This window comes from Ranitomeya imitator, chromosome 2 (genome assembly GCF_032444005.1).
Source record: "Ranitomeya imitator isolate aRanImi1 chromosome 2, aRanImi1.pri, whole genome shotgun sequence".
NCBI classification, from domain to species: Eukaryota; Metazoa; Chordata; class Amphibia; order Anura; family Dendrobatidae; genus Ranitomeya; species Ranitomeya imitator.
In genome coordinates, this window is record NC_091283.1 from 503,883,323 (window position 1) to 503,899,147 (window position 15,825).

A 15,825-nucleotide genomic window follows, 5' to 3' on the forward strand; every position below is an offset into this window, starting at 1 on the left:
TAATATATGCTCTAACAAAATTGGGATTGTCTTGACATCTCGAGATTCATGGAATCCTCCAATGGTCCAAGGTTTCTACACAGCAACATGATTCATCTACCACATAGTCCATAAGGTGCAGCAAACCTTACTTGCAGATCACTTACTTTTAAGGCTCATCAATATATATATATATTTTTTTACTTTTTTTAAATTATAAAAAGTTCCTAAACTTGTTATCAATTTTAGACAATCTTACTTGTTAGGAATTAATAACCAGCAATAAACTGTAATCTGTGGATGTCCCTACAGTGCCTCCACAGGAAACATTAAGCATTACACATTTCCCTTTCAAATCAACAGGCTATCTTTTAAATGTAGGACAGAGAAGGTCCTCCCGAGCGAGAGACACCTTTTAATTCAATTCAATTTCCTTCTTCACAAAGGATATAGCTTTTATTATTAAGCTACCGGTATATGAAATTGAGTTTTCTAAACTGGGTAACCCTTTTGATAAAAATTTAACCTGCAAGAACTGCATGTCGACTGTGCAATTAATGATCCACACCTGTCAGATTTGCTTCCACAGAAAATCCAAATCCTCTCAGAATCACGTGGATTTTGCCTCTGTAAATTCTATTTTGAATAAGAAGGTAATTTCTATTAGTTAAAAATCTTCACCACTTCATTCCACTGCAAAAATTTGCAATAATAAATTAATTATAGATTTCACATTGATTTTTTTCTTTTCTTTTAATTTCAGAGAGTGAAAGCACAAGGGTATGTTTCCACGGTCAGTATTGGCAGTGCTTTGGAAGCAGCTCCATCCAAAGTGCTGCCGGCTTTTGTACGCGTGGTGATTCCGCATGCGTTCATTGAACCAAGTAGAATCACCGCATCCTATACATACTGAGCATCTCCGCAAAATAAATAGACATGCTGCAGTCTGGAAAGGCGCAGCACATGTCTGGTTACTCAGGGAAGCCGGAGGCGTCCCTGCACGCATAGTGGAGATGGGATTTCATAAAAGTCATAAAATCCCCTACACTATGCTGTAACATCTGGCCGCTGCGGATTGGACGCTGCAGCTGTACGCAGTGTCCAATCCGCAGCGCTTACTGACCGTGGAAACATACCCCAAGAAATCAGCAAACAATTTGCAACAGAATTGACATGTTGTAGACCCAACAATCCACACTGCAGGTTGAATTCCACACGTGAATTCCAAATCTTGTGGATAAAAGTTGGTAAAACCTCATTCACTTGTCTTGCACTATAATCTGTTGAGGATCTGAGCAAATCTGCCCTGTGTAATGTTTTGAGAGTTGACAAGTCTTCTGAGTTTCCATCCAACAGATGTACGAAGCAAGTAGAAGACTCCTCCAAGTTGTGCTTATAATCATGGTCTGCACGACATCATACTTAATTCAACCTCCAAGTATGTGACTGATCACAGCTGACTGAAGTAACATGATTATGGCTAACATGTTCCATGATTGTGAGGTAGAAAGGACTACGAGGATATCACTTGACTCAAAAGCTCCGCCATTACACATTAGATTAATGTCGGCTGAACCAGCCAATATGGACGGTTCTAATGCGTACACCCATCATCAGGGGAGATGTCGATTGGAGATGTTTCATTTCAGAATTTCTGATTTTAAAAATGTCTGATTTTCCTTTATTCTCCGGGACATAAGCCACGAGCAAAGATGCTTGTCAGTAACTGTCTTATAGAGAACACAGAGATGAGCCAACCCTTCTGTCTTTGGGAGAGACGGCCGAGATGTTTGTCAGGAGAACGATAGGCCGAAGCATTGTTTGACCAACAGCCTTCTTGTGTGTATGGCTGGCTTTAAGTGCCAATCAACTTTACAGTATCTAAAGCTAGCCATAGAGAAAGACTGGTGTGCATGGAGCATAAATGCAACAATCTTAGCATTTTGCACTAACAACCAGGAAACATTCTTAATCCTAAATAGATGTCCTCGACCAGTGCTGTAGATTTCTGTTAGTCAGGTCTGATCATTTTTAGTACCATAATTAAAAAAAACAATGATCATCAATAATCATAAAGTGTTTTGGATCATTAGTGATAATATCTATGACTAGCTTAAAGCTGATCACTCACGGAGGAAGAGCTGTTGGCCAAACGCTCATTCTGCTGACAGCTGCTCATGTCTGTGCTATCTTGCCTGGAACAGAGGGGTTGGGCCTAATCACGATTTCCCTCAACATCAACCTCTGGAGGCCCCTATACATGTTAGACAGTTTGCATGTCCTCCCGAAATCCTAAGACTATGACCACCTAAGAAGTTGTACTTCTCCTTTAATGCTATAGATATCATTTTCTTAATGACCATCATAAAAAATAATTATCACTATAATGTATATCAAGGATATAAGAGGGGCTACACAATGGAGAAATGATGGGACATAGATGTCCACAGTGAAATATGCTCATATGTTTTTGCTTATGGTACAAATGGTTATTGTTAGATTATCCAAACAATGTCAGGTCTTGCATCCATTACCATTACTGCAGTCATGTTTTGGCCATCGTTAGGAGCAGGATTCATTGTTTGTTGGTTTGTCTGTTAGATATCTGTTGTTCAAGACTAGATTCCGCCAAGGAATGTTCTGAAGATGTATCAATAAACAAAAAACGTAATTATATAGATGCGTGATTACAGTCACAAACATGTTCACAACATTCAAACTATGAAAAAAAAGGAATTCCATACTCCAGCCAAAGCTCTTTGGTTAAAGGACGCTCCAGGCAAAACATATACCATGCTCCACCTATTGCAGGACAACATAGAAGCTTTGTGTTATGCCACCGCCAACTCATTTCCTGAATCAGGCACGCCAAAGTATCAGTTTTACTTTTTTATTGCCTTCAGTTTTGTTTGATTGTATACAGTGTATGGTATAGACTGACTAGACACCCTACAGTGTATACATATATTGTATACACTCTATAAATTGTACTTGTAAGGCCCCTTTCACTCATCAGTTTTTTGCTATTAGTCGCAATCCGTAGAATTTTGAAAAAAAGGAATCCAGCGAATGACGCAGCCGGATGCGTTTTTTATAATCTCATAGACTTGTATTAGCGACGGATGGCCTCACGTTTCATCCATCGTTTGCCGGATCTGTAAAAAATTGGCTGTCCGGCGGCCAGAGACAACAGACAAAGTCACGTTTTTTGTGTACTTTGAAAAAACGGAAAGCGACGAATCCGCCGCGTCCACCATTTGCTCGAATGGAAGCCTATGGGCGCCCGATCCGTCAAATGATGGAATCCGACGACAGATTCCATTTTTTTTTTAATTGCGCATGCTCCGATTTATTTAGCCAGATCCACTAGTTGGATCCGTTGAAAAAACGAATCCGTTGCATCAGTTTTTCACAATCGGCGATGGATCCGTCGATCTGTCGAGCAAAAGGATTGTGACTGACGGCAAAAAACTGATGTGTGAAAGGGGCTTAAGGTTTTTGCCGTCGGGCGCAATCTGGCGAATTTTTGAAAAAACAGATCCGGAAAAGTTGCTGCCGGATCCGTTTTTTCCTCATAGAGTTGTATTAGTGCCATATTTCGAAGGATGTCCTAACGTTTCATCCGTTTTTTGCCGGATCCGTCCAAAATTAGTTTTCCGGCGGCCGGATAAAACGTACAGAAGAACGTTTTTTCTGTTACAGCGATTGATCCAGCTAAAAACTTATGAAACTTGAGGTGAGATGATGGATCCGGCAACCATTTCCGTTTTTTTAAAGAAATCATGCATTTTCCATTCTGAAAAATCTCTCTCTCTCATCTTAATACCAAAATCGTTACATCACACTGAACGCCTAGATTGTGCTGGTCATATACATCTGATAAATGTCGGCAGAACCTGTCAATTTCCACAGGACAGGACTGGTCGTCCATCTTATGTATACGGTGTTGTCCCATCCCTTCCCTAAAAGCAAATGTCAGGGTAAAAAAGGTTAAAACTCTATACTTAAGTCTTTAAAGGTGATAAGAGGCATCTGGCAGCAGCTTGAGCTGGCCTTATACATGAGATATTGATTTCCTGAAAGAACTTTTGTCCAAAAGCTCTCACCCATACCCCATACACCAGCGCTCATGTGTTCCCACTCGCCAGAGTGGAGAAAAAATGCTCCAGATACCTGGAAAGTTCTTATCTTCTCAGAAAACACATATATCGGGCGTTGACATTAAAACTATGGGAGAATCAAGAGTCCTTCCCAAAATCATCTGGTACGAACTCATTCTATTTAAGTATATATATGGAAGCCTTAAAGGGGTTGGTTACAACATTTATTGATGACCTATCCTTAGGCTATATTCACACATTCAGTATTTGGTCATTATTTTACATCAGTATTTGTAAGCCAAAACCAAGAGTGGAACAATCAGAGGAAAAGTATAACTGAAACACGTCACCACGTCTGTATTTCTCACTCACTCTTGGTTTTGGCTTATAAATACTGAGCTAAAATACTGACCAAATACTGAAGGTGTGAACATGGCGATGGTGCGTGGATCAGCCACAGAGCTGCTGTGTTCCAGCAGCATCTGAGAACTTCTGCCCACCGTCGATAATAGCTGAATGGTGGGGATGCCCGATAGTGTACCCAAACTGATCAGCTATTGATAGACATCAATAGAAAAGTAGTGGTCAACCTCTAATTCCAGAGCACCATAACATACGTAGAGGAGGTATGTCTTAAAAGTAAATTTTAGCTGCCTATTTAAGTTTTCAGTAAAATATGGTTTGCATTGACCAGATACAATGCCTTGCAAAAGTATTCGGCTCCCTGGAACTTTTCAACCTTTTCCCACATATCATGCTTCAAGCATAAAGATACCAAATGTAAAATTTAGTAATTGCATGCCCCACTTTTCAGTTTTTGAATTTCCACAAAAATTTAAAATAACCAATTAATTTCGTTCAACTTCACAATTGTGTTCCACTTGTTGTTGATTCTTCACCAAAAATTTACATTTGGTATCTTTATGTTTGAAGCATGATATGTGAGAAAAGGTTGAAAAGTTCCAGGGGGCCGAATACTTTCGAAAGGCACTGTATTTCTATAGTCTTGTAAATGTATTTCTTCATGGACAGACATATGTACTGACTATCTGCAGGAACAGCGACATTAGCAAGATAGCCCAAGACCTAGATGTGTTCCTCTTCAAAACTAAAGTCAAACAATCAATAAGGCGCTCCTCTTGTAGGATATCACGAGTAATTTTGTGAACCAGACCAGTGGGGCACCATATTCCTCCACAATATATCAACTTGACTTAAGAGCTATAAATTGTATCCTTTTATAAATGTGACTACTGGGGATTCAGACAACCCCAGGACAAGAAGAGCATATAATGGACTGGAGAAACCACCTACTCAGTGGTAGTGAAAGCAGAGTCTCAAAATTCACTAGCCCCTAGTGAGAAAACAAACAAAAATCCCACTAAAGGTGGGACCTTCCCATTTTCTCAGGAACAATGTATAGTACCTACCATGATATATAGTATGTCCTATGCAAATTCCATTCACAGCAGAGAGCGCCCAAGATTTATGTTTGTTATGGAAAATTACAACTAAGGATGAGATACTTTTCAGACAACTCTTGGGAAGGCTAGGGGATAAGGGCAATGGGTGGAGAGGGCTTTATATGCACATGAAAGTCTTTTTATAGCCCCTATAGAATTAGCTGGCTTTAGATCCCAGGATGGGGGCAGCAAGGGAGCTGGGTAATAAAGTAAGGAGGGGATGGGGGATCCCTCCTGGGATGAAGCCTTCTAGGATTTATTACCCAAGCTCAAATGGGACTTCTGGCAACTCCTCCCAACACAGCTGGTCAAGGGAATGGATTGCAACAATGGGTTAAACTTTAGCTTTGGGTTATTGTTGGAGCGTGCCCCACAAACATGTACTATGTGCACTTGTGTAAGCGGAGACCATCTAATATCAACATTCGCTTTTTACAAGATGTAAAACATGGCACATATTCAGCTGTAGGCTGACGAAACCTTAAGAAATAGAGAAAAGTAAATGACAAAGTGACTAAATTATACATATATGTAAATGATCATCATCAATGGTCTCGTACAATCAGTTAGCGGAGCAGCTCCGTCTCTGTTTGGGGCGGGCGATGCCTTCTTTGTGCATTGTATGCCTTCCCTATCACATCTTGTTTTGAGTCTTCCTTCACATTTACATTTCTGCTGGTTTCCATTTGTCACCATAGAAAAGTTTGTAGTGGGAGCTCAAAATGGAGCTAGGACCCCCACGTATATTAGACGAAAATTTGCAGAATGGTCGTTCGGCGCTCGCATAAAAAAAACCTTCTCAGGCAGCATTGGCTGTGTTAGATTTTTATGGACAATTATGCAGTCAGTGCTTATCATAGGCTGAAAGAAAAAAAAAAGGAAAAATATGCCATCGATGTGTCGGCCGATAACAAATGCTCTATCGCTTCTTTCACAAAACCAGCCGGAAATTCTTCAATACAGCTGAAATTTGCCATTGCAGCCAACTTGACTTATGTATATGGAGGACTATGGGGTGGGTCTACAGTATATTATTTTAAAGTGATACTCCAGGACATATTTCAACTCCTATACTGAGATGCGCCTTAAGAAATTTAAGTCTAATCTACTTAATTTTCTATTTCCACAATGGTCAATATAGACTATTTTGGCTGACAGCAGCAGCTGTCCATAGTGGGGTCACCACTGCCAGCCATGACTAGTCGCAGCACTCATGTAATAGCAACTTATTTTCCAGCTTGTAAGAATCAGGATTCTCAATGTAGTAGCTAAGTATCTGGAACTTGATTTTATTATACCGTTGCAGACCTGAGATGCGAGCTTTAAATAAAGACATATGTCTTTGAAAACCCCTTTAAATGTCAGCTGAACGTTATCTGATTTACCCACTACCATGTGCGTTTAGTTTAGTTGCCTTATGTCCAAGAAGCTCCGGGGGAGAGGGGCGACTGGATCTAATAAAGAAATCCAGCTGGTGTAACAATATGGCCGATATAAAAGTCTTATTATCACCCAACTTTCCTAATGTCCAGTCTAGGCTCCTATCCTACCGCAGAGTTGGGCAGATTTGGTCTACCGAGCTCCTATCCTACTGCACAGTTGGGCAGATTTGGCTGTGGACCTCCTATCCTACTACACTGTTGGGCAGACTCGGGCTACAGAGCTCCTATCCTACTGCACAGTTGGACAGATTTGGGCTACGGAGCTCCTATCCTACTGCACAGTTTGGCAGATTTGGTTTACGGAGCTCCTTTCCTACTGCACAGTTGGGCAGATTTGGCCTACGGAGCTGCTATCCTACTGCACAGTTGGGCAGATTTTGGCTATGGAGCTCCTACCCTACTGCGCAGTTGGGCAGATTTGGACTACGGAGCTCCTATCCTACTGTGCAGTTGAGCAAATTTGGTCTACAGAGCTCTTATCCTACTGCACAGTTGGGCAGATTTGGGCTACGGAGCTCCTATCCTACTGCACAGTTGGGCAGATTTGGGCTACGGAGCTCCTATCCTACTGAACTGTTGGGCAGACTCGGGCTACCGAGCTCCTATCCTACTGCACAGTTGGACAGATTTGGGCTACGGAGCTCCTATCCTACTGCACAGTTTGGCAGATTTGGTTTACGGAGCTCCTTTCCTACTGCACAGTTGGGCATATTTGGCCTACGGAGCTGCTACCCTATTGCACAGTTGGGCAGATTTTGGCTATGGAGCTCCTACCCTACTGCGCAGTTGGGCAGATTTGGACTACGGAGCTCCTATCCTACTGTGCAGTTGAGCAAATTTGGTCTACAGAGCTCTTATCCTACTGCACAGTTGGGCAGATTTGGGCTACGGAGCTCCTATCCTACTGCACAGTTGGGCAGTTTGGGCTACGGAGCTCCTATCCTACTGCACAGTTGGGCAGATTTGGTTTACAGAGCTCCTATCCTACTGCACAGTTTGGCAGATTTGGTTTACGGAGCTCCTTTCCTACTGCACAGTTGGGCAGATTTGGTCTACGGAGCTCCTACCCTACTGCGCAGTTGGGCAGATTTGGACTACGGAGCTCCTATCCTACTGTGCAGTTGAGCAAATTTGGTCTACAGAGCTCTTATCCTACTGCACAGTTGGGCAGATTTGGGCTACGGAGCTCCTATCCTACTGCACAGTTGGGCAGATTTGGGCTACGGAGCTCCTATCCTACTGAACTGTTGGGCAGACTCGGGCTACAGAGCCCCTATCCTACTGCACAGTTTGGCAGATTTGGTCTACCGAGCTCCTATCCTACTGCACAGTTGGGTAGATTTGGCTGTGGACCTCCTATCCTACTACACTGTTGGGCAGACTCGGGCTACAGAGCTCCTATCCTACTGCACAGTTGGGCAGATTTGGGCTACGGAGCTGCTATCCTATTGCACAGTTGGGCAGACTTGGGCTACAGAGCTCCTATCCTACTGCACAGTTGGGCAGATTTGGCTGTGGACCTCCTATCCTACTACACTGTTGGGCAGTTTTGGGCTACGGAGCTCCTATCCTACTACACAGTTGGGCAGATTTGGTTTACGGAGCTCCTATCCTACTGCACAGTTTGGCAGACTTGGTTTACAGAGCTCCTTTCCTACTGCACAGTTGGGCAGATTTGGCATATGGAGCTCCTATCCTACTGCACAGTTGGGCAGATTTTGGCTATGGAGCTCCTACCCTACTGCGCAGTTGGGCAGATTTGGACTACGGAGCTCCTATCCTACTGTGCAGTTGAGCAAATTTGGTCTACAGAGCTCTTATCCTACTGCACAGTTAGGCAGATTTGGACTACTGAGCTCCTATCCTACTGCACTGTTGGGCAGACTCGGGCTACAGAGCTCCTATCCTACTGCACAGTTGGGCAGATTTGGGCTACGGAGCTCCTATCCTACTGCACAGTTGGGCAGATTTGGGCTACGGAGCTCCTATCCTACTGCACAGTTGGGCAAACTCGGGCTACAGAGCTCCTATCCTACTGCACAGTTGGGCAGTTTGGGCTACGGAGCTCCTATCCTACTGCACAGTTGGGCAGATTTGGTTTACGGAGCTCCTATCCTACTGCACAGTTGGGCAGATTTGGTCTACGGAGCTCCTACCCTACTGCGCAGTTGGGCAGATTTGGACTATGGAGCTCCTATCCTACTGCGCAGTTGAGCAAATTTGGTCTACAGAACTCTTATCCTACTGCACAGTTGGGCAGATTTGGACTACTGAGTTCCTATCCTACTGCACAGTTGGGCAGATTTGGCCTACGGAGCTCCTATCCTAGTGCACAGTTGGGCAGATTTTGGCTACGGAGCTCCTACCCTACTGCGCAGGTGGGCAGATTTGGACTACGGAGCTCCTATCCTACTGCGCAGTTGAGCAAATTTGGTCTACAGAGCTCCTATCCTACTGCGCAGTTGAGCAAATTTGGTCTACAGAGCTCCTATCCTACTGCGCAGTTGAGCAAATTTGGTCTACAGAGCTCCTATCCTACTGCGCAGTTGGGCAGATTTGGACTACGGAGCTAATATGCTACTGCACAGTTGGGCAGATTTGGGCTACAGAGCTCCAGGGAAGCTGCAGAGCTATAATAGCAGCATTTTTAGAGTGGGATTTCTTTAAAAATGACTGTGCGATGCCAATCTTGTCCACTTGGCCGTTCTCCATAGCACACATACTTACTGACACAATAAAGCATAGCGGTGAGGTGTGTTAGGGAGGGGTCACGAAACTCACATTTCTTTGCTGTAAATACTGTGAAATGAAATGACATCATGTTCCCGGTAAAGTTTTCCCCCTGGGGCACATCGGAGAAAGCAGTGCATACTAATTCTCCTACATCTTGTGATCGCATAGTTCGGATAGCCTCTGAACTAAACTAAGACATGAGTACCTGTCCATCAGATGGATGACTCCACTTATGGCTGATAGGCAGCAGAATACGCCATTGGTAAGACAGATCTGACCCTTGGATCTACCACTAATTCCATAAACTTATCCTTTCCCTAGAGGTCAATGTACGTGAAAGTGATTGGTCAGAGTCTCAGATTGAGGAGCCTTCCTTCTGTTCTTGGTATTTGACCTCAAAACTTAAAATTCCCGTTTGATGACAAATCAGATGTTTCTACCATACATTTCAGAATAGATCTGATAGACAGTGGAATGACTCATGGATAAAAGCATGTGACTGATATAGGGAGCTGGACGAACCTTGCGACATCTCTTTCCTCTCCATGGCTTCCCTCAATTTGCCTTACACTTTAGACAGCCGACAGCCAAATGCTTGTTTGGCCGACAGCCATGCCTCCCATACGCGTGACTCAGCTGAGCGTGCACGTGTTCTCAATAGGGAGAGTGGAGTACGCTGCTGCTACATATCTCTAGCAGCAGGAAAACAAAAGGATAGGACATAAAAAAAAAATCAAACAGCCCAATCCTTTTTCTCCCAGAATCTGCCTTCAAGGGAGATTAAGGTTGTAGAATACTCATTGGATGGTCAGCTAGTCCTGCTGAAATCGGCATGTTCGGCCTACATTAGTCCATTGGCGTAATATTAAGTCTGTAATATCTCGTGTCTCCAGGTTTAGTAAATCATACATTTTTTGGTCTCTCTTGGGGAAATCTGTCATGGTGACCGAACACTGCAAGAGACTACAAAATAATAAACTGACTGTTATGAGTCGAGTTTCCTCTGCTGCACAGGGGGAATCTCGATCCGTGTCTGCTGCGGTCTCCCATTCGGTATCAGCCGCAGTGGGCTCTGCTCAGCGGAGATGTCGCTCCCAGCGTCTCGCTGGGGCTGATTCTGTGCATAGGGTCACTACTGCCTTTTCTGGCTTTCCTATGGTACCCTGCACTGATCTGCGGCGAGCGAGCCTCTCTGGGACTATGTCCTTGTTTACTCACACTGAGCATGCCAAGGGCAGGGTCTCCCATTGGAGGTCGAGGGCCACATGTTCGGTCACATGCTCAGGTGCTGCAGTACATTCCATTGGTCCTTCTGGAAGGTCCTGAAAGGGCAAAACATGCTCAGGTACTGCAGCACTTTCCATTGGTTCTTCTGGAAGGTCCTGGAAGGGCAAAAACTTCAGTAGCAGCTTCCTGTGCTGCAACTATATAAACTGCGCATGACCGCACGGCCATGCGCTAGTATCGTCTTATGCTATATGCTTTGCGCCAATGTGGTCATGTGTTTGAATGTGTTCAGGGACCCGGCTGAAATAAGCCCCTAGAATGCTGGCACCTCCGGGGAGGAGATTGTGTTTAAGTGTGTTCAGGGACCCGGCTGAAATAAGCCCCTAGAATGCTGGCATCTCCGGCGAGGAGTTTTGTATGCATGCATGACCACTCACTGCTCACATCTGGGTAGTTGGCCTGTGCCTCTGTGAAAGTCTAACAGGGCACAGAGCTTTCCTCTCGCGGTTACTCTGTGAAGCTAACAGAGTTGGTATATACCGCCATATAGAGCCGCCATTATTTAGCAGCAGGTGCTTTCCTGCACGGTGGATCCCGGGTTGCGAACGCACCAATTCCATTTAATAAATTATATATTTGGTGCGTTCCGCCAACCCTAACACTGACTTACAGACCGCATAGCCATATGTAAGACACTCTTGGGTTTTCCAGCTTGTTTAAAAAGCTGATGGGGTCAAACCATGGGGATAAAAGAAGAAAACGAGATAAACTCACTTTGAGAATCCACTCCCTGCTCAGAGGTGGCATTCTATCAGCCTCTGCCATGCCACTATTGATCAAAGCACTACCACCAATTACCTGATCGCTGCAGGGTTAGGAGACCGGTGGTCAGGACATCATGGCTTCTAGTTCACTGGAGACTGTCAAAAGGACAGCACTGGAGTAGACTCCTAGAGTATATCATCTTTACATCTTTTATCCCCAAGGCTTGTTGCTGTTATTTTTTTAAACAATCCGGAAAACTTCTTTAGGCTTTGTGAGCACAGAGTCTTTTTGCTGAGTTTTTGGAGCAGAAAGTCAAGGTTTTGAAGAATTTTGAGCTTTGGAGAGTTCACGGTCAGTTTCTGCTCCAAAAAACTCTTCGACAGCTCTGTATTCACAAAGCCTTAGACCCCGATTGATCAAAGCAATTTTGCCAGAATTCTGGTGTAAGTTTCTTTGAAAAATAAAAAAAAAACGCAAAATTTTGGCCACTTAGCGTTTTCATGCCAATTCCTATCAACTTGGCCAAATGGGGCGAAGCTGGGGAGTTACAAGGATATGATGCTACAGTTCCTCTAATTCATGACAAGCTGTAGGCATAGCTTACGTCAGAAATCTTACTCCAGTCTGGGACTGGAGTAAGACTTTTTGCATGGAAATAAGGCACTGATTAATTGCTCGATTCATGAAGAGGCGTGCGTCCTAATTAATCTGGATCATTCGACTCCTACATGCCCCTTCATCAAGAGCCACGAGAAAATCATCGACTTTTATGAATTGGGTCTAATGTGTAACAAAGCAGGTTTATCCAGAAATGGATAACAGAGAAATGGCAGGAAAAAAAAACCATTTTAAAAACTTAACAGTAGAAAACGCTTCAAATAATTATTTTACTGCTGTAATACTACAATGGGAATCACCCCGTTCTGCAGTCCAAAAATATGCAAACACCAGTGCTGAAAGGGCAACAAATCTAAATTATTACTAGTAAACCAATGTAGTTGTTGTAAGCACTGATACTAATACATGTGTGTGGGGGGATCACATCTGAAGTACACATCATCCCCTCAATATACGCTGCTTTTTATTAGTTTAATTTATCCCTACTACAATCAGATTAGAATTTAAAAAAATTACCGAGCGTCACCTCTCTCTCCCCCATCACCGACACTATTCTGAACAGCTCAGCACATAGCGCAGGCCGTGATAAATGACAATACAAGGTTATGTGCTGAGCTGGGGAGTTTTTTTCTCTCCCCTCTCTAACTTCTTTATTTAGCAGAACAAAAGCACTGTAGAAAACATGATAAATATATCTTTATAGGAAGGTCTGGTATAATGGGGTTACAAACCCTTTCATCAACAATTCTGCGGACAAAGGGACGACAAATGACACTGGGAGGGGGATAGCTCAAATCTGTGCAATAAATAGATATCTACATAAATATTATATTCTTGGATACTGTAGATATATATGTATACTGTATTTATATATCCACACCATGATGATTATATCTATGTGTATGTATATATATATATATATATATATATACACATGCACACATATAGTGTATAAAAAAATATATATATTATATATATCAAAAATATGGCGCAATACTATGCTAAAAAAGGCTAAACCAAAATATATAAATGTAATAAAATTATTGCATAGATCATAAATAATCATAAGACAGATAGATACATACATACATGTAGTACAACTTTAGAACAATAAAGAAAAAAAAAACAATTGGAAAAAAATCAATATAAGCATAAATTGCTTTTGTGTTTTCCATCTGCTACTAAGTGATGGTTTCATGGATAAATGTGAAGTTTTACTGGTATTATATAAAGATTTATTTTTTTATAGTCAATGATTTCGAAAAGGGTCTGGTGGTAGCGCCTCCTTCTCACGATGCTCCCAGCTATGCACTTCAAAAGAGAGTCATTTATTCTGCTGGGGATGTAAGGAGGGGACCAGCTCAGAATAAATGGTGACAGTGTGACACTGGATCCAGAGACCCTCCAGCCGCCAGAGGGGCCCACCACTGCTCGACTAAATGATAGATCATAATTAATCTTTAACTGCAGGAGAGGAGGGGTTGGGGGGTGAGAAGAGAAAGAGAAGACAAAGGAAACACTGGAAGAAAGCTGGGAGTGGTGGGAGAAATTCCACGGGAAGGTGTCCTAGAGGGAAGGGTGGCTGAAAAGTCAAGACGGCGCGGTCTTCTGTGGATGAATAAATTGCAAGCTTTGCAGGCCAGTCATTACAAAAAAGAAATATGCTACAACAGAACAGCCCGGATATGTATGTCTAATTTACTAGATAAATGTGACTAAAGCCAAGATAACAATCTGGAAGTGCACAGCAGGCCGGTGCAATGTAGGCTCCCCCAACATGTGTTTCTAGATGATCCAGAACAGCTGGATGCTTTCTATTAGAGATCTGCCCAATCCCACCATCAGGAGGCCTGGTATTATTAATACCCCGTACATACAGTAACAGAGAAATGTCCACCAACACTCACCGGGGGCACAGAAATACACATCATAACAGCGAACCCACCCACAAAGGGAAGAACATAGTGCACGGGCCATGCAAGCAATGATGGGACGGAAGAGCAGAAGGAAACCCTAGAGTATAATTAGCTGTAAACCACAGATGTAACGAATCTTCATACTAAACGATCAATAAGTCCAAGAAGCAACAATGGCTGCATCCATGGAAACAGGCTGGATGAGATCAAGACAAACTGAAATGATGTTAGTAACATTTGTTGGGCTGCACTTGATGACCTATCGGGAAACAAGGGTTGGAAGAGTTGACGTTGAACTCATGTCATGAGTTGGGCCATGTGCCTGGCAGCCTCTTATCTTCATATACTCGATTAACAAGCATGACTGAGCCAATGTCAGCTAAGGAGGGCCATTCTTCAGCTAATTATGGATCTAATTAATAAAAATCATTCACTCTGTCAAGATTCATAGTTCAATGGTCACTGTATCTTCAGACACCTTGTTCTCATTTGATAAATAGCATTATAAATGCACAATCTTATGTGAAAATTAGGTTTTCTTATCCCTTCCCTCCAAAAATCTCACTCTAAAGTGAAGTGCAGCCACTAGGTGTCTCCCTTCTGTATAACGTGCTGTCCTCGGAGACGGATTACAGGAAGCGGCTGGGAGGGTGTGTCTTTCATTTTTGTTCCTCCTCTAAGATTTCCTGCGGATCCGCAGCATTTTTTTCCGCGCAAAAACGCCGCAGATCCGCAAGTGATTTACAGTACAATGTAAATCAATGGAGAAAAAAAAAATGCTGTGCTAATGGTGCAGAAAATTCCACACGGAACACACAGCGGATTGAAAGAAGGAGCATGTTAATTCTTTGTACGGATCTGCAGCGTTTCTGCACCCATTCCATAATAGAAATCAGGAGGGGTAAAAAGCATTAAATCCACACAGAATCCGCAACAACAAAAAAAAGCACAAAATCCGCATTAAAAAAAATGCCAATTTTTCACCTGCATTTTCTGCCAAGAGATGTAGAACCCGCACAGAAAATTCCACAGGCAAATCCGCAACGTGTGCACATACCCTTAGGCGGGCTTTCCATTCATGGCAATCAAGTCTTTGGATAATTGCAGGTGCAAAACATGCTGGGTAATAAGGGAAATAAAGTTCCTGTAACCATAGTGCTGGAAGAATGCTGAAGGAGAGAAAACTCCCTCTCGAAAAGTATGGATGGCAAGTAACAGAGCAGGAGTTTCAGGACAGTTACTAATAACTGAGATAATAAACTGGCAGGTACACTCTCAGTTCTAGAGATTGGCCTTGTTATGTGGCAATATCGTAAGTGTGATGTAGAACTATAAAGACAGGTAGAGTGTATCTGCCATTAGGAAAGGTGAGTAACTTACCCAGTGGTGGCCATATTGGTAGCCACTCAGATTTATCTATAGAGACGAAACAAGTATCAGATGTAAGAGGAATCAGATAACTGCTCATCACTCTCCCCGTAGAGAACACATGAGCACTCGGCTGAGTATCCATTAGTATGGGGGAGCCTGGCTACCAGTTATCTAAGGTGCATGAGTAACTTCAGACAAACATGGCTGGTTT

General features: G+C 43.0%; 1 protein-coding gene across 4 annotated transcripts in view; it reads right to left on the reverse strand.

The window, feature by feature from the left end:
* Positions 1–15,825, reverse strand: part of RARA (retinoic acid receptor alpha) — a 157,714-nt gene that overhangs the window by 54,229 nt on the left and 87,660 nt on the right. The window lies entirely within an intron of this gene.